General features: G+C 61.1%; 1 protein-coding gene across 1 annotated transcript in view; it reads right to left on the minus strand.

The window, feature by feature from the left end:
• Positions 1–21457, minus strand: part of KCNQ1 (potassium voltage-gated channel subfamily Q member 1) — a 250657-nt gene that overhangs the window by 84066 nt on the left and 145134 nt on the right. The window lies entirely within an intron of this gene.

A 21457-nucleotide genomic window follows, 5' to 3' on the forward strand; every position in this document is an offset into this window, starting at 1 on the left:
GGCGGCCTGGCCCGTTCTCAGGGGAAAGGCCCTCTTGAGAGCCGCTCTGAAAGACTTCCCAAGTTGCTGGACCAGTTAATGAGTTATTTGCTCTAAACAATGTCTTGATAAAGGGGACGGATGGAGTTAGCTGGTGTTGACTAAGGAGAGACAGGGTTGCCAGGGAAATGCTTCTAAGTGGAAAGAAACAAAAGACAGTCGTCGGGTTTTGTCTGACTAGGAAAAATGCCGTGGAGAGCGTACCTTTGGCCATCTTTTGTGTTTATGATTTGGAAGAGACGGGCGGCAGTGAGTGTGGGGCCGGGCCGAGGGCTCCCACAAAGCGGGTGTGTGCGGGGCAGGAGCGGCGGCCCCGGGGCCCAGGTGGCCAGCCAGGCGCCCCCCCAATGGAGTGCGGAGGGCCCCGCGCCGCCCGGGGAGGGCGAGAGAGGCTCCCAGAAGCAGAGACGAAGAGCAGGTTGGATCGAGGGCTTCAGGGCAGTGTTCACGGGCTCAGGCAATATTCACGGGCTTTTATTTCTTTAATTCTTGTTCTGGGTTATAAATCTCTGCTTGTCCTCAGCGGCTCGAAATGTTTACTCGGAACTAAGCCCTGTGTTTTAACGAGTCATGTTTTAATAGGAAAACCATCTTTGATGGAATCATAATGCAATTCCTACTTTTTTTTGGACCAGCCGGAGCCCCAGGAGCGGGCCGCCGTGCCGCAGTGACAGGCAGAGTGGCCTAGTGCCTGGCCCGGAAAACCTGGCCTCCACGAGGCTCGCTGGGCATCCTCAGGCCCGCGGGCCGGGGAGCGCTGGGGCCGTCCCTCTACCCCTCGCCGTCAGCTCTGTCAGCCCGCAGTGCCCGAGTCTCCGGTAGGGGCCTGAAGACAGGCCCGTGGTGGCTGCCACGGTCCATGTGCACGCCTCCGGAGCTGCCGAGAAGTACCCCGGGCACAGGAGGATGCAGAAGCTCCTTGTTCTCAGGCTGACAGGAGGGGGCCCTGCCATTTAGAGGCGGGGGCAGCCTTCCTCCCCCGGGAGGACAGCGCCGGGACAGCCAGGCATGGAAGGTATCTGAGCACAGCCTGGTGGCAGGGAGACCTCGAGCACCTCCCCAGGTGCCCCCACCATCCGTCTATGCGGGAGCTCTGCCATCCCCCAAGCCTCAGTTTCTCCACTGTGAAAACCGGAACGACCTCTACATACAAGGCCCCAGGAGGGTCATCGTAGTTAACACGTCTGATTCCCTGCATTTCTACACGGGCAGAAGGGAGCAGGCCTCAAGGGGAGGGATCCTTTGTGATCAGAGACCTTGGGTCGACTCTGGACTCCCAGCGGCCACGGCCTGTGGAATGTGACCTGAGCCCTGGAGGAAGGGCAGGGGTGGAGGAGCTCCAAAAAGAGGCCAGGGGCTTCCCGCCGCAGGCTGCGTGGATGAGGGCCTGCAGCCGGGGCCGGCACCTGCCTGGCACAAATCCCCCTCGCTTATTCATTCACCTCTTTCTTCATCAAACATTCACAGAGGGGCCACGATGGGCTCCACACGGATTAAGGCTGGAGATAACAACCTGAGCCAAAAGGTCTGCTTCTGCCTTCCCCGGCCCCTCGCACTTGCCGGAGACAGCCAGTAAACCCTTGAGCACAAGTAAACACGCAGTTATCCATTAAGAGTGGGGGGTGGGGTACGGGGTTCTCAGCGGCCCAGTCTGCCGTGCGGGCATTTCAGCTACAACCCAGAGGGTGAGTCCTTCCCAGCCTGGGGAAGGGGAGAGGGTCAGCAGAGAGCCTGGCTTGTTCAAAATGATACCAAGAGAATATTGGAGGGGCCCCCATGACTTCATTAGATCTGCCGCTCAAGGTCACTACGAGCTTGGTGACCCCGGGCCCTAGACTTAACCTTTCAAGCCTCAGGTTGATTATATATAAAACAAGAGTGATAATATTCTTACGTCAAGAGCTGCCCTGATGTGCAGATTAGTGAAACCGTGTTTATAAAGCGCTTAGCACAGCGCCTGGCTGAGGGCAAGTGCAGTACTGACTCTCTGAAGATGATCGTTTAGCTCAAAGCGTGTGCGGGGCTGCTGCGTTTTCCCTTCGTCCGCACGGCAGGGACTGGCCTCCTTGGGAGCCCCTGGGTGCCCAGGGAGTGCAGGCCGGGCCCTCAGAGAGCGCGGGGACCGCCCTGCCTAGCTCCCGCTGGCCCCCAGGGCCCGCACAGGGCCTGGGGTGCTCGAGCACCCCTTCCGGCATGGAAGAGGAGACGCCTGGGGCCCGGGGCGAGGGGGCCCTCACAGCCTGCGGAGTACCGCAACAAATCCTACGTCCCTTCAGCTCTGAGAGCTGGGCCCTGCACCTACCAGCCCTGGGGGGCCCGCCAGAGCTCCAGACCGACCTGCCCCCTTGCCCTTAGCTGAGTGTGTGTGTGTGTGTGTGTGTGTGAAGGTCAGGGGTGAGGGGGGGACGGTTAGAAACCTCCAGAGAAGTGAGAGGCAAGTTCCTTGCGGGCTGCGGGGGTTGGCCCAGCCTGGACCAGGTGGGGGCCTTTATGAAGCCCCATTTTCCATCAAGGGAGCCTAAGGCCAGGAAGGTCAGCTGGTCCCACCACCCCCTAGAACTCTCATGGGGATCCCCATTCTTTGTCTGCGGTCACCCCAGCTCTAAGAACCATCCTTTCCGTGGGGGTGAGCAGGGAGGCTGACTAGGGGTCACATAGCTGGGGGGAGAGAGGCAGACAGAACTGGGTGGGCTGGTGGGGAGACAGGAAGTCCTGGGAGTACTGGCCCTCCTCTCAGCCCCCAGCGGACGGCCCCCGGGCTGTGCAGCCCCTCCTCACCTATCCCACTCTTCCTTCTATCCCACTCTTCATCAAACGTCAACCATATAAAAGCACTTTCTTTCCGCGTCCTGCTAGCATTCAGAAATAGAACTGTTGTCCAAGAATTTTCTCACAAGGAAATCCTGCCATTTGTGACAACACGGGTGAATGTGGAGGACAGTGACATAAGCCAGACGCGGGAGGACACAGTGCACGATACCAGGGACACGAAGGGTCCGGAGCCGCCAGACTGCTGGAAGCGGAGGGCTGGGTGGCGGCGGCAGGCGGGGCGTGGGCTAGTCCCCCCCACCCCCTGCACGGAGGGTCCGCCCCGCGGGGCGAGCGGGTGCAGCGTGGGGGGCAGCAGTAAACACGGCCCGGTGTCCTTCACAGGCCGCTGGGAGGGCAGGCTTGGCGGGAAGCGCCCTCCTTGGATAACAATACCAGTGAGAGGGCGAGAGGGCACCTTTGGAGCTCATGGGCGCTTCGTGGCCAAGATCGCGGTGATGAGCTCGTGGGCGCGCTTCTCTCCAAATCCTCATGCTGCACACGTTACTTACGTGCAGATTTGGTATGTCAATCATACCTCAACAAAGTAGCTTAAAAAAGGAAACGAAAAGCAAGACACAAATAATTTCTCCCAGGAACTTTTGTTTCGAGCACCTCATTTAAGCACATTCTTGACGACGTCCTCCAGAGCTGCACCCGGAGCTCCGCAATGTCCACCCCGGCAAGGCCTGCACAGCGTAGGAGCACACACCTGTTTCATCTACGGTGACCCAAAAACCCGGCTAAAAAATCGGTTTTGGAAACCCAGGCCTGAGCGGTGTCGCGCCGAGAATGCAAGCGGACCCTGGGCAGCCTGGGAGGGTCTCTGGGGAGCTGCGCTGAGCGCGAGTCAGTCTCCGAAGGTCCCACAGCGAACAGTCTCGTCAGGCAGACTTGAAAATGCGGAACAGATGGGTGGTTGCCAGGGCTGAGGACATGGCGGGGTGGGAGGCAGTGCGTGTGGCTCTGGGGGTGACACGAGGGACCTGCGGGGACAGGAGCGCCGCTGGGTCCGTGTATCTGACCTTAGTCTACAGTTTGCAAGACGTCACTGTGGGGGGAAGGGGGGAAAGGACACATGGCATCGATTATTTCTTAAAACTGCTTGTGAATCTGCAATTATCTCAAAATAAAAAGTTTAATTAAAAAAGTCATGATCCCCATACGAAAAAAATCAGCAGTCCTAAAAATACCCAATAATGAATTTTAAAATGTACAAAATCCACACAAGGGGCTAAAAGCTATTGAGGGACATTACAGCTCTTTTGAACACCTAGATAAACCTCTCCTCTGTGTGGCCAGGAAGGCTGTTTTTGTAAAAAAGAGAATTCTAAGTTAATCTAAATCGATCACAGCTTCCGTAGAAAATACCAAGAGAATGTAGGGAGTCACACACGTGCTCACTTTTTAAAAACCAGACACGCCGATTCCAAAGCCTGTAAAAGTCTGAAAAGGCATCACCTGGAGCTCTCCGGAGGCAGCCGGACCCCGGGCTCCAGAAGGCCGTGGCTGTTGGAGCGCGCCTGTCAGCCTATACCGTCTCCCGAGCACGCGCTACATTTCTTTCTGAAGCCAAGCCTCCTGGTTCGACTCCCTCCCTGGCGGCCTCGTCAGGCACCCAGGACGGTAAAGGTGGTGAAGGCGCCTTGCACACCGGCTTTGGCCGGCACTGGAGCCTTTCTGTGTGCGGGCGCTGGCTTCTGCTTCACACGGGGTCCCTTCAGTCCCCCCAGCAGCCCTCGAAGGCATGCTTTCTTGTCATCCCCATTTTACAGATGGGGAGACCAAGACCCCGGCCCAGTGGCTCACTCAAGGTCCAGCAAGGAGACAGCAGTGCAGTCGGGGTTTGAACTTCGGGTGAGGCTCCAGAACTGCCTGTAAGCACGACTTTCTGTTCCCGAGTCAGTAAAGGAGAATGCCAGGCAGCGGTGCAGGGGCCCAGGGGTAGCCTTCGTCTGGGCTGCTTTCATAAGGACAAGGCTGGAAAGGCTGTGCTGGGCCAGGGAGCCCAGACAAGGCCAGGAGACAGTTGCGGCTCTTGGGGTTGGGACGCGGAGCCGTGCTGACCTGCACTGGTTGTTACGATGCCCCAGCCAGCGGGCTTGATGGGGTCAAGATTTTCCTTCTGGCCACTGTGTGGGGGTGGGGCAGGATGCACATTCTAGATTTTTCTTACTGCGGCTTCCTCCTTGAATTAGGCCTATTTTCATCTCTTGTTCTCTGCTCAGTTACTGCATTCACTTTTCCTAAGATGCCCTGAAGCACGTGGGATCATACACGGGTGGGAAGAGGCCCCTGGGTCAGACCCGCGACCCCTGTGTGGCTGGACTCTGCCGTGTGAGCGAGCCCGGGAAGAAGCACACACTGCAGCTCCCTGACATTCCTAGTTATCCAGGCGAGGACTCGGCCCCTAACACCCAGCTTCCTGTCAACTCGAGAGCTAATCCTGTGTCTACGTCTGAAGAGTGTCTTGATCTGAGGCCGTGCCGTGGGTTCCCTGGTTGGCTGCACTGGGGCTTTCCAGTAATGGGAATGGGGGAGGCCCTGCCCCACAGGTAAGTGTGTCGTAAAGTTCCCAAGTCAGACCGCCAGGCCTGGCCTATCCCCGGGCCCATCGGCCATCCAGAAGGCCGTCTACGAGCAGACACGAATGACGGGAGAGTTTGAAATGCGATCAAGGCAGCAGGGAAGTCAGCGGAGAGGTGATGTGCTCGAATGACTCGAGTTGGGACAACGAGTTAGACACACAGAAAATACACTGCATTTAATGGTTTCTTACACCAAACCCAGATGAAACACTATTCACATGTAAAAAGGTGAAATAAGAAGGACAGAGGAAAACAGGGGAGAATCCATTAAAACAATCTCAGAATGAAGAAGTTTTTTCAAAATGTACAGCTAGGACCAACCCCAAGTCACAAAAGACTGCCAAAGTTCACGTCAATTTAAAATTCCCACCAGCAGAAAAATATTATAGAAGCCAAGAGACCAAAGAAAAATTGGGGTAAAATATTTTCAACACATGTTGACTTCCTATAAATCAGTAAGAGGGCTTAAAAAGAGGAGAGTATAGGAAGATGGAACACAAAACAAAAAGAAATGCTATTAATTATTTGAAAAGATAAAGCCATCATTCATAATAAAAGAAATGTACATCGGAACTCCAGCATAGCATTTCTCATCCATCAGATGGATGGAGGTAAAAGCCGGGACTGCTGGTCTGCTGGGGGCGGTGTGGGTGCGGGCGCAGGACACACAGAGCCGCAGTCACGGTCACGGACACACGGACGCATGGGGCCGCTTTCACCAGTGCATGGATGCACAGAGCCACTTTCACGGACACACGCGGCCGCTTTCACGGATGCACGGAGCTACTTTCACGGACACACGCAGCCGCTTTCACGGACGCACAGAGCCACTTTCACGGACACACGCAGCCGCTTTCACGGACGCACAGAGCCACTTTCACGGACACACGCAGCCGCTTTCACGGACGCACAGAGCCACTTTCACGGACACACGCAGCCACTTTCACGGACACATGGACGCACAGAGCACGGGTGTCCAGATGCACGGGGCCACTTTCATGGACGCACGGGGCCGCTTTCACGGACACACGGACGCACGGAGCCACTTTCACGGGTGCCCAGATGCACAGAGCCACTTTCACGGACGCACGGGGCCGCTTTCACGGACACACGGACGCACGGGGCCACTTTCACGGACACACGGGGCCACTTTCACGGACACACGGACGCACGGGGCCACTTTCACGGACGCCTGGATGCACAGAGCCACTTTCACGGACGCACGGGGCCGCTTGTATGGGTGCAGGTGCAACCGCCATTTGGCAGATCTGTGAAAACATGTACAAATGGGGAAAATGGACCTTTGGGAGTGAATCCACTTAAAATGGAGACCAAAATGACATGAAACACGGATCTGACTGGGAGGTTTCCTTGAAAAATAACGACACTAGCTGTGGAAAGAAGACTGTCCTAGGAGAAGCTGTTGTAACTGCAGACACCTCATTTCAGAAAGAGCGAGCGGAGACGGTTCTGGTCTTGCGGTCGTGAACCATCACATGAGGCCACCGTGGGGCACCTTTGACTGCGTCCCAGCCTTTGGCAGAGTTTCCATGGAAAGGCTCGTCTGTGTAGAAAGGGAGGCTTAGCCGCTGCGCCCAGGGGCTGCCCTCTGGTTTACTACTGCCCTGGCTCTGCTCTGAGCCGCTCATCTGGGCCCCAGACTTGATTTTCTCTTCAACGGGTAACTGGTTTCACGCAGCCTCACTGCTGGGGGTCTTCCATTTCGCTGCCCTTAACTTCATGAAACCTCACATCTTGGCGAGATTTACAGCTCTTCTCTGTAACTGACTCACTTTGTGGCATCCTTGTTCGGTAAGGGACAGCCTCGGAAGCGACTCCGTCAACGGAGCTAGAGCAGGGATAAGCCCGAGGGGGGGGGGGCACACAGTAGTGTTCAGTGGGGAGGGACAGACTAATTTCATAATCGGGCAGTTCCTTAGTGAATATCTGAATGGTTAATGGCTGTCTTTAGCTGCCCTACACATCCATCAATAGGGGACTTGTTCCTACTCACGGGACAATGGGATGTCCTGCAGCTGTTAATAAGAAGGAGATGCCCTCGATGTCTTCATACAGACCCATCTCCGGAGCGCCCAGGCACCTCGCCTTTGAACGGTGTGCACTGGGGCCGCGTGCTCACCGAGCAATGAGTGGACTTGCTCGGGGACTGCTGGAAGGTCTCCTACAGCATGACGCCTGCGGAGAGGGGTGCAGCATGGCGCGCTGGCCAGGGCTCCATTCTCTTGGGGTCACTGTGTGTGTCCCTGCTGGCCCCGTCCTGCCAGCTGCAGTAGAGTCACGTCGCCCTCAGTCAGGCCTCACTAAGCGGCCCACCCCTGCATCCGAGGATGGAAAGCTCGCTGACCAACCCCCAGCCTGGCGGCCCTCCCACCCCACCATCTGCGTGCCTCTTTTCGGGCAGATGGATGCCCGTGTGCACCGGAAATGGAACCGATGCTGTAGACTGGAGTCCCCACGAGCGCAGCCCCACGTGGGGTATGCCCGGTGCAGTGGGCTGAGAGCAGCGGCCACGCGCCCAAACGGATCCTGGAAGCACTTGAACCCCACCACACAGAGCCATCCCACATGCGTGCGTGCGCGCCCGCGGAACACTTAATAAAGGTGCTTCTCGCAGGCGCTGCCGCGTCAATCAACCTCATCTGGGCAGCTCAGAAAGAAGTGTGGCGGACCCGTACGTCAGCTCCGCAAAGGGGAACTGCAGGTAGACGCGCTCGCCACGCAACCGTGCGTGTGAAAGGGTGGTCCGCGTAAGGATAGGCGCAGAGACGCACTTGCTCATAGGAAACACGGGGGAGAAACAGGTCGGAAACCGCTGACAGCGCTAACCTTTACGGAAGGAAACGCAGGAATCCGGGGTTGGGGTGGGGACAGCCCGGTATTTTCACCAGAGCCCCTTCTGTGCTCTGAATTCGTTTTGCCGTGTGCGCGTGTAAAACCTACTTATTATTATAATCGTTTGTTACGCGAGATTGCACGAGGTAAAGCACGGCCCGCCGCGGAGCGTGTGGACGCCCTGCCAGGCTGTGAACGGGCAGCCCTCCGCCGGGGGCTGGGCGGCTGGCGAGAGGCAGCTCCGCGCATGGTGCCGTGGGCTCTGGTTCATGTCACTCCGAGAAACGGGGGCTGCTTCGGCACAAAGAGGTTTTTGACAGCGGAAGGCAGAACCAGAGCGAGAGCAGACCCTGGGCAGGCTCCCAGGGAGCCCACCCCCACTCTGATGGGGGGGGGGTGCCCTCCACCCCTCTGCAGACCCACAGGCTGTCCTAGGAAATGAGATGCCGCATGTGCTCCGTCACTGCGGGCTTTGGAGAGGAGCGATCCTTTCAAGAGACCGTCGTGGACGTGTATGGCACGTTCTGACCGCTGCGTCCCACGAAAATACTTGAGTTTTTATGGAGCTCGTTTCTGCCTTCAGGTAATCTTTGATTTTGATTCACACAGCAATGATGACAACACGACCTATTTTTCAATTGATCTGCCCCACGTCTGGCTTAAGTATTTCCTAATGCATATTCATGTTTTAAACTAAAAAAAGAAGAAAGAAAGAAAGAAAGAAAGAAAGAAAGAAAGAAAGAAAGAAAGAAAGAAAGAAAGAAAAAAAGAAAGGAAGAAAAGGCTGGAACGTGTACCCTATCTCACCACCATGCTTTTCTCTTTTGCCAAAACTTGGCTTTGGGGAGGAGCCCGTGATCTCCGCTTCAGCAATGGCACTGCTCGGGCACCGCTCGGAGCCTGTGTACTCTGGGGCGGTGACACCATGTTGACCCAGGAGGGGGCCCTGGGCGCTCCTCAGCGGGCCACTGCCCCCCCGCCCCCAGGAGCAAAGGCAGGGGAAGGGAAGATGAGGCTGCTGGTGACCCACGCGGGACGTGTCCACACCCGGCCTCGGCAGGGGCTCTGCCCTGGGCATCCCCGTCCCCACCTGGGCGTGGGGAGGCTGGGACACGCCGCTGGCAGGGTGGCTGGGCGGGAAGAAGCCAGCCCAGCACCCGCCACTGTAAGAGGAAACGAAGAGAAACAGCTCCAGTCAGCCCCACAAGTGAGGCCTGGAAAACTCTGCAGCTGGGGTGAACACAAAGGACTTTTCAGACCCTGCAGCCAAGGTGCCCAGTGAGCGATTTTTTTTTTTTTTTTTTTTTTTTTACAGCTATTAGGGTGACAAGCCTTTCCAAAGGCCAGCAGTTGGCGAGGGTTTCCAGGAAGCTGGTCTGGCAGCAGGCTGGGATTGGAGCAACTTTAACGAGTTAACTTCAGAAGGAAGGAATCGTCAGGGAAGGTTTAAGGTTCAACAAACTTTTTGAATTATTTTGCAAAAAGTCCTGGCTTCCAAACTCAAAGGCATGTTTAGCCGTGACTGTTTTAAGCCCGAGATTATTTCAAAGGCAACGCAGCCCGCACGTTTCTGATTCATTCAGTCCAGGTATCTGTCTTAATGCCTCAGGACAGGCTGTGCAAGTGCCATCCAGTGCCGGGAGACACGGGGACCACCTTACGCGTCTCGTCAAACGCCCCTCCAGCCACGTGCCTCTCCCGCTGCCAGCCCCCGTGGCCGTTTGTGCACACGCGCACACACGCGCACACACGCGCACACCTTCCCCAGGCAGGAAGCCGCTCCCTGCCAAGAGCGCATGGAATTCAGACTTCCAGAGGGTGTCCTTGGCCTCCAGCTCCAAGCCACACGCGGAAGAAAGGTCCTAGTGTGTGTGGTGGGGGCCGAGAGAGAGGGGCCGCCATCTCTGCTCACGTCTATCTGGGCCCCAAGAAAAACCCACAACGGGCTACACTCTGCTCAGCCACACCCGGCCTCAGTCACATTCCTTCCCTTCCTGAGCCCACACTGGGTGGCCCCACAACCCGGCTTCTACACCTCCCTCCCCACCAGCGGGGAGACCTAGGCCAGGCCCTCATGGGGCAGTCAGCAAGTACAAATGAGGGGGCCGCACCCCAGGCCCCAGGCAGCCGGAAACCACCAAGGGGCCCGAGGGGCTGGGCATCCCACCCGTGGCCTCCTCTCAGCTACGGTGGGAGAAGACAGTACTTACTCCCCAACCAGCACACCCCGGGGCTGAGCTCCTTGCGGGAAGTCCCTCTTCATATCCCACCTGTACTCTCCTTGCTGCAGGCGATCCCCACACACCGGGAGGAGGCACTGCCCCCCTCCCCCGGCCCCCGTCCTGGCCGGGCCTTCCCAGCCCTGAGATCTGGCATCCTTGGGAGTTAAACATTTACAGGCAGAGACCAGCACCAGCCCAGTAAATGAGACAAGTCCATGATCGGCCACACACGGTGGATGGGCTGGTCACGCTTAGCTTCTCTCTGACCCCAGTCCCCGGGGCCTTGCCACCTGCGTGGCCAGGGAGCAGCAGGTGGGCAGTGCGATCCCCCTGCAGGTCATCGGAGTTGATGAGGACCGTGATGAGCGGGAGCGTTTACGGCTCCTCAGGTGCTCAGCGCTCCGGGAGGCCTGGCACAGGAAGGGGGGGGCTCCTGGGCCTGGCCCTTCTGCCTGGGGAGGCGGCTGTGGCTTTGCGGCCTGGGCCTGGCGTCGCTGCTGGGGCTTCTGTCCTTGCTCGGGGCCGCTCTGATCCTTCTGAGCTGGGGGGTGGTGGCACCCCTGGCCTGCTCCTGCCCACTGGGGTCTCTGGCTGAGTGCCGTGAGGTCCTGCTGTGGCCTGAGAGGCCCACTTCACTCTCCCTTCTGGCCAGCCCAGACCTCGCAGTTCAGTGTTTAAGTAATGCCTCAACTCTACCGGCCTGTCCTTCCAAGCATGGCCTGCAGTGGACTTAACTGGGGGGACACTCTTCCCGCATCCCTTGCGGGAGGGCCTGGTGTGGGAGAAACAGCAGGTTAAGAAGCAGGCCACGGCCACGACCGAGGCCTCGAGGACGTGCTCCCACTGCTATCCTGGTAGCCAGGTGACCGGGGCCTGGTGCTCAGGGAAGTACCCTAGCTAGCCACTATGTTTGGGGTAGCCAGGTGACCGGGGCCTGGTGCGGGGTGCGGTGCGGGTCCCACTAGAACAGACGGCTTCGGCTGGAGCCACAAAGGAGCACGGGACCCAGAGACAGGAGCCCCAGGGCCTGGCCCCAGCTGTCAGCCGCTGGCATGGCCCTCTGGTCTCTGGTGTCGGGGCCCCCACTTCCCTGGCTGTCCAGCTCCCAACACCTATAGAGATGTCTTCCCACCCCAACACCAGCCCCCTGGTCTGACGCAGCCCGCTCCCAGTGCAGGACACGGATGGGTGGTGGGGAGCTGTAAGCAGGAGGCTGCTGTGGGCTGTGGGGGTCACCTGGGAGGACAGTCCAGTGAATTCCTCTGAACCCCTGCAGATGGCCCCACCCCAGTCCCTACACACACCAGCCTCAGCTCAATCACGCCGGGAGCCTGTTTTCTGGGGCGTCGCTCCACCCAAGGCCACCCCCACATCACGAGTCTGCCCCCCGCTCCTGCTGCGGCCTTGTCTTGCAGCCGGGCCCCCGTGAGCTCCCACCTGGAGCCCACGCACCCAGCCGGGTTCCACGGGGCACTTCAAGAAGAAAAGCAAGGAAAAAAAAGCATTCCAGTGTTTTAAACTGGAACAGATTCCATTTGATTTGATGAACCCAGAACCCAAGGAAGACACAGACACAAGACCACCACCGAAAGGCCCAAGAGGAAGGGAAGGTAGGAGGGGCGCCCCTGGGCCGGAGGGTGGCCGTCGGGTCCGGGCCGGGGAGTGGACGACACGGGACCCCACGTCAGCCGGGGCAGGGCCAGGGAGACAAGCCTAGAGCAGGCTCAAAGGCTCGAGGCCAAAGGTCGCAGCGTGACCTTACCTTGCACTTCATACCCTAGATACAGCGCCCGGCTACCGGAGGAATGGAGCAGGGGCCCCGGGCTTGGCTGCCGGGAGCTGCCCACCTGCCCGGGGGCTGGGCTTTCTGCGAGCATCGGGTGTGTGACCACATGCGAGGCCGTGGGGAAGGGCCCTGAGTGTGTGAGTGTGAGAGTGAGCGTAGCTCTGTGCTCTTGGCACGGCCTCACCTCCCACCCGCTTCCAAACGTCCTCCACTGCCTGTGACGTCACCCCCCGGCCTCAGTTTCCCTAGCAGGGCACCGGAGAACCGTGCTGTGGCAAGTGTTGGACTTGGGCCTGGTCTGATCTTGTGTGATGGTTTGGTTCCAAAGTCTTAGAAGGTGGATCTGGTAGAGTCAATGTTACCTTGGAAAATCCCTTGAGTTGCCCCTAAAACATCCGGTCCCCAGAGCTGTGTGCACACCCCCGCTGAGTAACTCGTGCACCCTGAAGTGGGAGCAGCTCTGGGCAAATGCGGAGGGTGCCCCCGCTCCTCTCCAGGCTGCCCCCCCCTCCCCCGCACAGTCTGTGCAGGGAGCCTCTGGGGCTGATCAAAGCAGACGTGGGCTCGGGGTATGGGTGTGGGGCCAACAGGGACGCCGGGAACACCAGCCACGGCGGCTGGACTCCCGTCTCCCCCTGCCTCTGCTGCCCTTTCTTCCCCTTCCCAGATGGTGCCCCAGGCCTCCCGTGGGCCAACCGGACTGACAGACTGAACCGTCAGACCTCCGCCCTGGAACCAGTCACTGCCAAGGACCAGCACCTGAGAGGTGGCCTGTGCCCAGGACACCTGCCTGGTCCCCAGAGGGCGCGCACATGTAAAGGACGATCGCCCAGCCGGGGGCTCTGGGCCACCCCTTGAAGCCAGGAAGCTCGGCCCGCCGCTCTGCCTCCCACGCAAGCAGTCAGCCTCCCAGGTGACCCGGGAGCCCCCGAGCCGCCTGAGGGTCTGCAAGGCCCCTCGCCCTCCACGTGCGCTGGTGCAGGTCCAGGGTGTGTGCAGAGACCAAACGTGCAGAATTCTCCGCAGCTCAGGGCCCCCCAACCAGAGCACAGACTCTCCGTCCAGGTGCACTGCTGTCTCCTGCTGACGGGCCACAGACCCCAACCAGAGACCAGGCCCCTTTGCCTCCGCTGGCTGGCGACCCCCTGCCCCCTGCCTCCCTGCCCCACGGGAGCCAGCCTGGCTTTCCCGGCACAGCCCCGGGCTCCCTGAGAGACAGCGTGTCTGGGACTGAGCCCCGGCTCTGCCTCACAGGGGCCGCTGGCAAGGCCTGGCCCTTCTGTGAAGCACTCTCTGACCCACCACGACACAGTGTATCTGGTGAGCTGTGTGTCTCGGCCAACGGCAGCCTCCCTTCCCAACCTGACACAGACACACAGCCTCTTGGGAGCGGCTGGCGGCCAGCAAGACCGGGAACACGGCCGCCCCTGCTAGGCCACCCACGGAGCTGCCCCAGAGATTGGGGTACGGCGGCGCCTCCATCCCTGGCCTCGCACAGGGCCACAGGCAGGCCGGACGCCTGGCCCGCGCCACCCTTTGCTCTGCTGCAGGCCGTGGCTGCCCTTGGCGGGTAGGCCCGACGCTGAGGAGAACAACGGCAGAAGCGTGTTGGGGCACGTGTGGCTGCGCACCCCTGAAGAGAAGGACAGAGGGGCCCAGGTCTCCCTGGGAGTGGAGCCCCTTCCCTCACCACCAGAGGCTGTGTGCACCTGCCTGCGGACCACGTCGAGGCCCTGGGCTCGGAGGCCTCCAGGCAGATCTCGTGAAGGACGGGACCGCAAGGCTGCTCACGGACTCCATCCGCACCCCATGAAGACCTGTGACCTGCTGTGTTCAGAAGCTCTCAGGTCAAGTAGGAGATGTCCCTCTGGGGTCTCCCCTACCAAGGTGACGTCTCCTATCGGCTAATATTTCTATCAGCTAACAGTTCTCGAATTCGGTGCAGGGCCAGACCCCCGACCCCACATCCTCAAGTGTTCATACCTGCACCGCGAGGCCCATCTCCAGGGTCCAGGAGAGGACGCCGAGGCTCGGAGAGGGGAGCTGACTGCCCTGTGTCCTCCAGGCCAGCCGGCCAGATCCACGCCAGCCAGCGTTCCCAGGAAGACACGTCCCGGGTCTGGCAAACACCTGAACATCAGCACATGAGGCGTGAACGTCAGATCGGCCGCACGCGGCCACAGCGCGGAAAGCTGCAGGACACGGTAAGGAACGCGAGGGGCGTGGGGAGGCCACGGCTGCCAAGACCCGTTGTTGACCCACTATCGTGAAGACGTTCGCTGTCCCCATCCTCATCTAGTGGGGCAGCCCGTGCCGATGGGAGGCTGGCTATGGGAAGACAGGCCAGTCGCGAGGCCGGGGACCTGGCCGGAGCCTTCTTAACCGGCTGTCCGGACCTGTTATCAAACCCAGCAGCGACGAAGCAAGGCCTTGGCGGAAAGGACACGCTGCGGTCTGAGCGGTGGGACCGAGCAGGGCTCCGCAGCAGAGCCACGCGTGGACGTGGGCTGCAGTGGGGTGGCGCGGAGCTGGCAGGGCGGCGGAGGGAGGCCGGCCTCCTCCGCGATGGGTGCTGAGCCAGCCCGCATGTCCAAGGGGGAGAAAATGTACCTTGACCTCTGCCTCACATTGGATGCAAAAATCGATTCCAGATGGACCGCGGATCTACATGTGAAAGGTGAGCTAATAAAGGCTTAGAAAAAACCAGAATATCTTTATGACCTTGGAGTAGTCAAAGTTTCTTTAATGGGACACCAACAGCACTATCCAGAGAGGAAATGTTTGATTAACTGGATCACATTAAGAGTTCACTTAAAGTTCTTCTGTTCATCAAAAGACGCCCCTCACGGGCGGAAGGGCCGGCCCGCGGAGGGGGAGGTGGTGGTTCTGTGCTCGGTCCGTCCACATGCGTGTGCGGGCACGCGGGAGCACCAGCGTCTCTGCCCCCGCCAGCCGCGCCAGGACACGGGGAGACAGAAAGAAAGAGCAAGTGTAGATGGGCCAGAAGAGCTAACCCAGAATCAAACGGGCAGAAGACACGAGCATTTTTACGAAGGACCGTATCCAACCAATCGGCAACACGGGAAGGGGCTCGGTTGCCTTCGCCGTCAGGTTCCCGCGGGCGAGATCCCGCTCCGACGGCGTGGCCGAGCGCGCGAGCCCCGGAGGGCCGGGTGCGGGGGGCTGCCCGGCAGGACTTAGCGAAGGGAAGCACGCCCCTCTGGCGGCCCCACACCTAGGCAGACGCGCACCGGAAATGCGGCCTGTCCGTTCGCCAGAAAGCCTGTACAGGATATTCTTAGCACTAATGATAACAACCCGACGCTGGACGCGGTCCACGCGGCCGCCGACAACAGAACGGATAAACAAAGTGCAGGCCGTTCACATGGTGGCGTGCCAGCCGCCCGGCGCGCGAGGTGCCGCTCTCCGCAGCCACGTGGCACGCCTCCCGGGAAGCCGGACGGACGCAGGGGTGTGCGGCCGTGGGCGTCTGTCCATAGAAAGTTCAAGAACGGGCACTGCCGAGTCCTGCTGCCAGAAGCCCAGACGGTGGTGACCCTCCGAAGGCGTGACAGGAAGTGGGAACGCAGGGGCTTCCTGGGGACCCCTCTGTCGCCCCGGCCTGGGCGCTGGTTACGTGCAGCCTGTGCTGAGAGGCACCAAGGGCTCTCGGGATCCGTGCACGCTTCATCCTTCAGCCAGAACGTTGGACGCGCCCGATGTGCAAGGACGGACCTTTCCGGGCCTAACTTGAGAGCTGGACACCCACGTCTGGAGTGGGGCTGGGCCTGCCCCCGCCCCCGGCCTCCTGACCACGCGGCCCTGAGGCTTAGCCTCCCCTTCTAGGTGTAGGCCCATGCGAGACCCGCGACCACCGGAATTGTCTCCGTAGCGCCACGCCAGTGCCACCTGTGACGTTGTTCTGTCCTCCAGCTGCCTCTAGGGTAAGCTGCTCTGCTGTCCCTCACACTCTCCAGCGCTCCGCCTGGTTCTGGCCAGCTTCGCCAGAGACCTGCCCGTGCAGAGTGCGAGCCCCGCCACCCGAGCGCCCCCCGACCAGCAGCTACTGTCATGGCTGCCGAGGAAGTAAGAGGCCTCCCGCTTTCCTCCAGGCCTCTACCTGGACCGAGGGCCCAGTCCCCAGAGCGGTGGCCTCAGGAGGCCGGCCACATCCTCCTCACGTGCTCGGATGGAGGAAGTGAGGCTCCCAGAGGTTAGGGGGCGTCTGGGGCCGGCCTGCAGCTGGGCCGCTGCAGGCTGAGAGCCAGATTGAGGGCATCTGATTCCCAGTCCTGTCTCTTTCCCACTGAGCCACTCCGCCTCGCTTTTAATTTAATTAGGAGAACATTTAATCCCCCCGTGCATTTCAGAGACGGGTCTGAGCTGGCCGGGGCTGGGAGGCTCTGACGGGGCCTGTGACTCACGCGGTTCTGCACAGCACTCCCGGGCGGGCTCCCACGGGGCTTCCTTGGCACCTCGTGCAGACAGAGGTGGTCTGGAGCTCCGAAGAAGACAGGACACCGGTCTGGAAAGACAAACTGGTCTCATCTGTTGCTGGCAAGCCCCCTCCTTATCCCCCTGGACACTGGCCCCGAAGCGGCCTCTTCATCCTTTCCCACCAAGGTTTGCAGGGCGAGAAACAAAGCAAGGAACATGGCCGCTCGAAGAACTGCGGCGCCTGGCGCCTGTGCGGTCCACGGGAGTGCACTGCAGCTGGCCCCGGGGTCCCTGAAACGTCCCCGGCCGAGCTGCTCCCATCCAGGGAGCCGGCCCTCTGGTCCACGGAACCAAGCACAGGCCGAGCCTTGCGACATTTGCCCCCGTTTCCAGAAGGCATGGGGCTGGCCGTGGCCTCGCTGACAAACGCAGAATCCAGGAGACATTAGTAGTGATGTGGACGAAAGCCAGGCCACAGCGGCCTTGCTGGAAAAGAGACACTTGAGCGTTTTGGCATGAGACTCCGCAGGGTCCAGGAGAAAGTTGGAGACGTGGAAATTGTAATTAACGCACCCGGGGCTGGTTTTGCTCAAGGATCTACAAGCTGTCCTGTCACAGGAGGCCCACAGGCACACAGTTGCTGGGGAGGTATTCACGGTCACCTGGAGGGGCCCCACGGAGCCCCAGTCCCGGCCCTGCCTTGCCTCTGCCTCCCTTCCCTAGAAGGCCCGCGGCCCTCCCCACGCCCATCTAGACGCACAGGGGGTCAGGCTGTGCTGGGCCCCGCGGAGCAGGACGGGCCGGGGTGGCTGGGAAGCGGGAGCTGAGCCTCGCCCAGCCACGACGGCATGACAGGGAGATGGAGGGGCTGGGCATCCACTCTTCCAGGGGAACCCTTCAGGGGAAGGCCTGGCCTCTCGCACACCTGCTTGGGGTGTCTGCGTGTACCCAATGGGACGGATGTGAACTCCTGGCCAGGCCTGGCTGCCTTGGCATCTGAGGGGGGAGTGGGGGGCTTCACAGAAGTGGCTGCCGTCTCCCAAAGCTGCTGAGACAAGGGTACCCAGGCCACGCGTGCATGCAGGCCTGATCAGAGCCACAGATCCCCATGCTGCAGCCAATTCTGACCAGCTGACCCCTGCCCTGCGTGGTAGCCCCCCCTCCCAAGGCACCACGGCCCTCACCGCTTCGTCCCAGGTGATGCTGGCTGGGCCCTGGGTGGGGGTCCTGCCTGCCTTGGGGCAGGGGCCACAGTCTCTGAGCTCCTTCGGGCCCGGGGCTTCAGGAGTAGTGGGGAGCGGGAGCCTGAGAGGGGCCACACATACCCTGCTCCCCAGAAACCAAGGGTGGGGCCCTGTACTGAGGGCTCGGGGAGCTGGGACAGAGCCCTGACAGACAGAGGGCTCCCCAGGGGCAAGGACGACGGAGCAGGAATCTGAAGGCTGCAGTCGAGTGACAAGGCCGTTTCAGATGGGGACACCACGTGCAAGGCCCTCCCTTCCCACTGTCCCACCAGTGGCCCTCAGGGGGCAGAAGGCAGTGGGCAGGGCAGGAGCCCAGGAACTCATCCCGGCTCCTGTTGGGGTGCGGGGCTCCCCTCCTCTCCTAGATGCCCCGTCTCTACCTTACACTTGCCCCTTGGAGGCCCTGTGGCAAGGCTCTGGGGGCGGGGACACAGGTGTGGAGAGTCGAGGCAGACAGCGGCTCCCTTCCGACCTGGAAAACTGGCTGTCTGAAGGCATGTGCCCGGCCGCGGCCCAGCTCTCCGGAGCCGTGTGGGGGCCCGGGGCTGCAGGGGACGCGGGGCTTGCTTATGGGGCCCAAACCACTCTGCCTCCCCGACCCACAGCGTCCTGGTGACTCCCTAGTTAGCACCTGGCTTGCTCGCCGGCCCCCTGCCCCCCCACCCCTCGCCCCACCAATGGCCAGCAGGCCCCGGAAAGAGGAGCTTCGCCCAGCCCCAGGGACCTTCCCGTAATCAAGGCTGCAGTGACCTCACCTCCCTGGGGCCCAGCGGGTGGGGAGAGCTTGAGATGGAAACAAAATGTGTCTTTATTTATGCTTTTAATTTGAATTCTGGAACTGACCCAACGTGGTAATACACTTAACCTCAGTAAAATGCTGAAGAAAAATGAATCTGTTTTTCAGTAACTGCTTCCCACCCCCTCTGCCCCCTGCGAGACCCCCGTGCACATCCCCGTCCCTCGCGCACACACCAGGGCACGGGCCTCTGTCCCCTGTGCGGGGTCCATGGGGCCGGGCGGCCTGCAGGAGCCTCCATGTGGCCCCGAGCGGCTGGAGCCAAGTTTAATTAGGGGCACGGATCGCCAGGAGCGCCGGGCGAGAGGTGAAGGCACATGGCCCCAGCGTGGACACACAGGGCGGGCGCGGCCCTGAGTAAACACGGTGCCCACCGGAGCCACCTCTCCTTCCAGGAGTGGTGGTGGGGCCCTCTGCCCAGCCTGCAGCTGGGGGGCGCCTAGGTCCTGAGGCCCCAGCACCTCTCCCTGAGCCTCCATCCCACTCTCCCCAGCAGGGCTCCCTGAGGCACACACGTTTGTACAGGTCCCCTGCTGGTTCACCTTGACTCTGCCCTGACCAGACCGTAGTGTCTTGACCTCAGTCTCCGTGCTCCCAGCCACCATCACAGACCCAAGTACCTGCCTGGACACCTTCCTGCCGCCCCAGCTGGTTCACACCCGCTTCTGGACAGGTCTGCTGGGAGAAGCCCTTGTAGGTTCTAGCATGGGGACCTGGCTGAGGACTGGGGCACAGGCTCAGGCAGCACTGGGGGTGACCGAAGACACCTCCTCCCAGCCGGCCTGCCACGCTGGGGGCGCTGGCCCGAGAAGGCCCACAGCCGGCCCATGGCCAGCACGGGGCTCCGGGCTCTTCCAGTCTGACGGCCACAGTCCTGGAGGAGAAATGGCCAAGCGCCCCCGGAGAGCCAGGTTGTGCTGGCGTGGACTGCCTCTTGAGGCACCCTGAGCAGGCGGGCGGCCTGCGGCCCCTGGACAGTTGGTGTGTGCCGATGCCAGGACCGACAGCCGTCACCTCCAAAGGGGTGATGACCGCTGGGGGCAACTGTGAGCTTGTCTGTGCGGCCCCCCCGAGTCCCGAGTCTTTTGTCAACCTCACCCTGGGCCCCCCGTGGGGGTCTCGCGGGGCCAGGGAGCTGGGGAGGCCTCCCCACCCAGCTGCGTGGATGGTGGGTGGCAGCCCTGTCCTTCCCGGGTGGGACTCCTTGTGTGTGTGTGTGTGTGTTTGAGGGGTTGGGCTACGGTCAAGAGAACAAAGGAGGAGAGGCTCCAACAGGAGGAGAGTGGCTCGGGGGACAGGAAGGGGCAGCAGGCACAGTGAGGTCTGGGTGAGGTCCACCTGCCCGAGGGGTGCGGTTCCCAGCAGGCTCTGAGCCGGCGCTGCACCTGTGTTTTGGACAACACCAGCCACAGAACTCCAACTGTTCCCACTCTGTGGTCTGTCTCGTGTGCTGGACTCTGTACAGGCCTCTGCCAAAGCGGTAAGACAGCGTTCTGCCTGCGGGCACCGGCCTGCCCCGCACAGCCCGCCTGCCCCCCCACCCCCCGGCTGTTCACACCTCCGCTCCCGCCCACTTATCCAGCAAGCCTGTCTGGTCATCTCCAGGACGGGTGGGGGCCCCACAGCCCACTCGGGCCGGGTCCATGAGGACGAGTTGCCCCTGCTTCCCAGTGACCTGGCCGGCTCCCACTAAGTTGGGGAGCACCTCCTGGGGGCACCCTGCCAGCCACGGGGGAGTGTCCACCTCCCCGTGAGCCTGAGGGGCCTGGAGAGAGGGCCGGCGGGTCCTGCCTGAGCACCGTACCAGCCCGAGACGGTCCCGTCTTTCTCGCATTCTGGCTACGCGACTCTGCCAGTCCTGCCTGAACAGCCAGGAGGCCCTGCGACCTGGGTCCCCACTTCCTCTGTCACCTGCGAGGCAACAGTGGCAGGCCCAGGGCCTCACCCCGGGAGAGGCGCACACGGCTCAGGACGACGCCCAGACCCCTGGAGGAACGCGCACGCCCTTCTGAGGCCTCTCGACGTGTCCGTGGAGAGGGGACCGAGTCAGCAAGCGAGCCCGCGAAGGGCCGAGCGGCGCGCACACATCCTCACACAGGACTTGTCCGGGGCAATCCCCGGCCGGGCGGTGGCCAGAATGGGCCCGAGTGCCCCACGGACCCCACCCCTCACTGCCCCCCTGGGTGGCCCTGCTGGGAGCACTGACTCCCACCTTGCAAGGGACTCACAGCACGCAGGGCCCTGGGGATTGGCCTGGCAGGGCTGCGATAGCGGGGGAGGGCAGGCACGCGTCCCAGGCCAGCTGTGCCTCGGGGGAGGGCCCGCTGGGAGGCGTGGAAAATCAGCCATTTCCTCCACCTGAAGGAGCCCCTGAGGACAGCCACGGCGACTGGCAGACAGCACTCGGCATCTGCCCCGCGGCTCTGGCCGGGTTCTATGGGGAAACGCTGAAAAACAAAGTCGTCTCTTTCTTGGGGGTGGGGGAGGGGGCTAGGGGAGAGAAAAACAATCTTCTCAGACGCGCACGGCGCAAAAACAAGTGGAAAATGATCAGCTTGGTTTTCCACAAGTCAAAACGAGAGGATCGTGTTCCCGGACTTGGCGGGAAATGCCCCTGCTCTTCTCCCCGCTTGGTGCCTGGGCACTGGGTCCGGCCCCTGGCAGCGAGTGGCCCCAGCTCGCCG

Source organism: Ursus arctos, unplaced genomic scaffold (genome assembly GCF_023065955.2).
Source record: "Ursus arctos isolate Adak ecotype North America unplaced genomic scaffold, UrsArc2.0 scaffold_23, whole genome shotgun sequence".
Classification (NCBI taxonomy): domain Eukaryota; kingdom Metazoa; phylum Chordata; class Mammalia; order Carnivora; family Ursidae; genus Ursus; species Ursus arctos.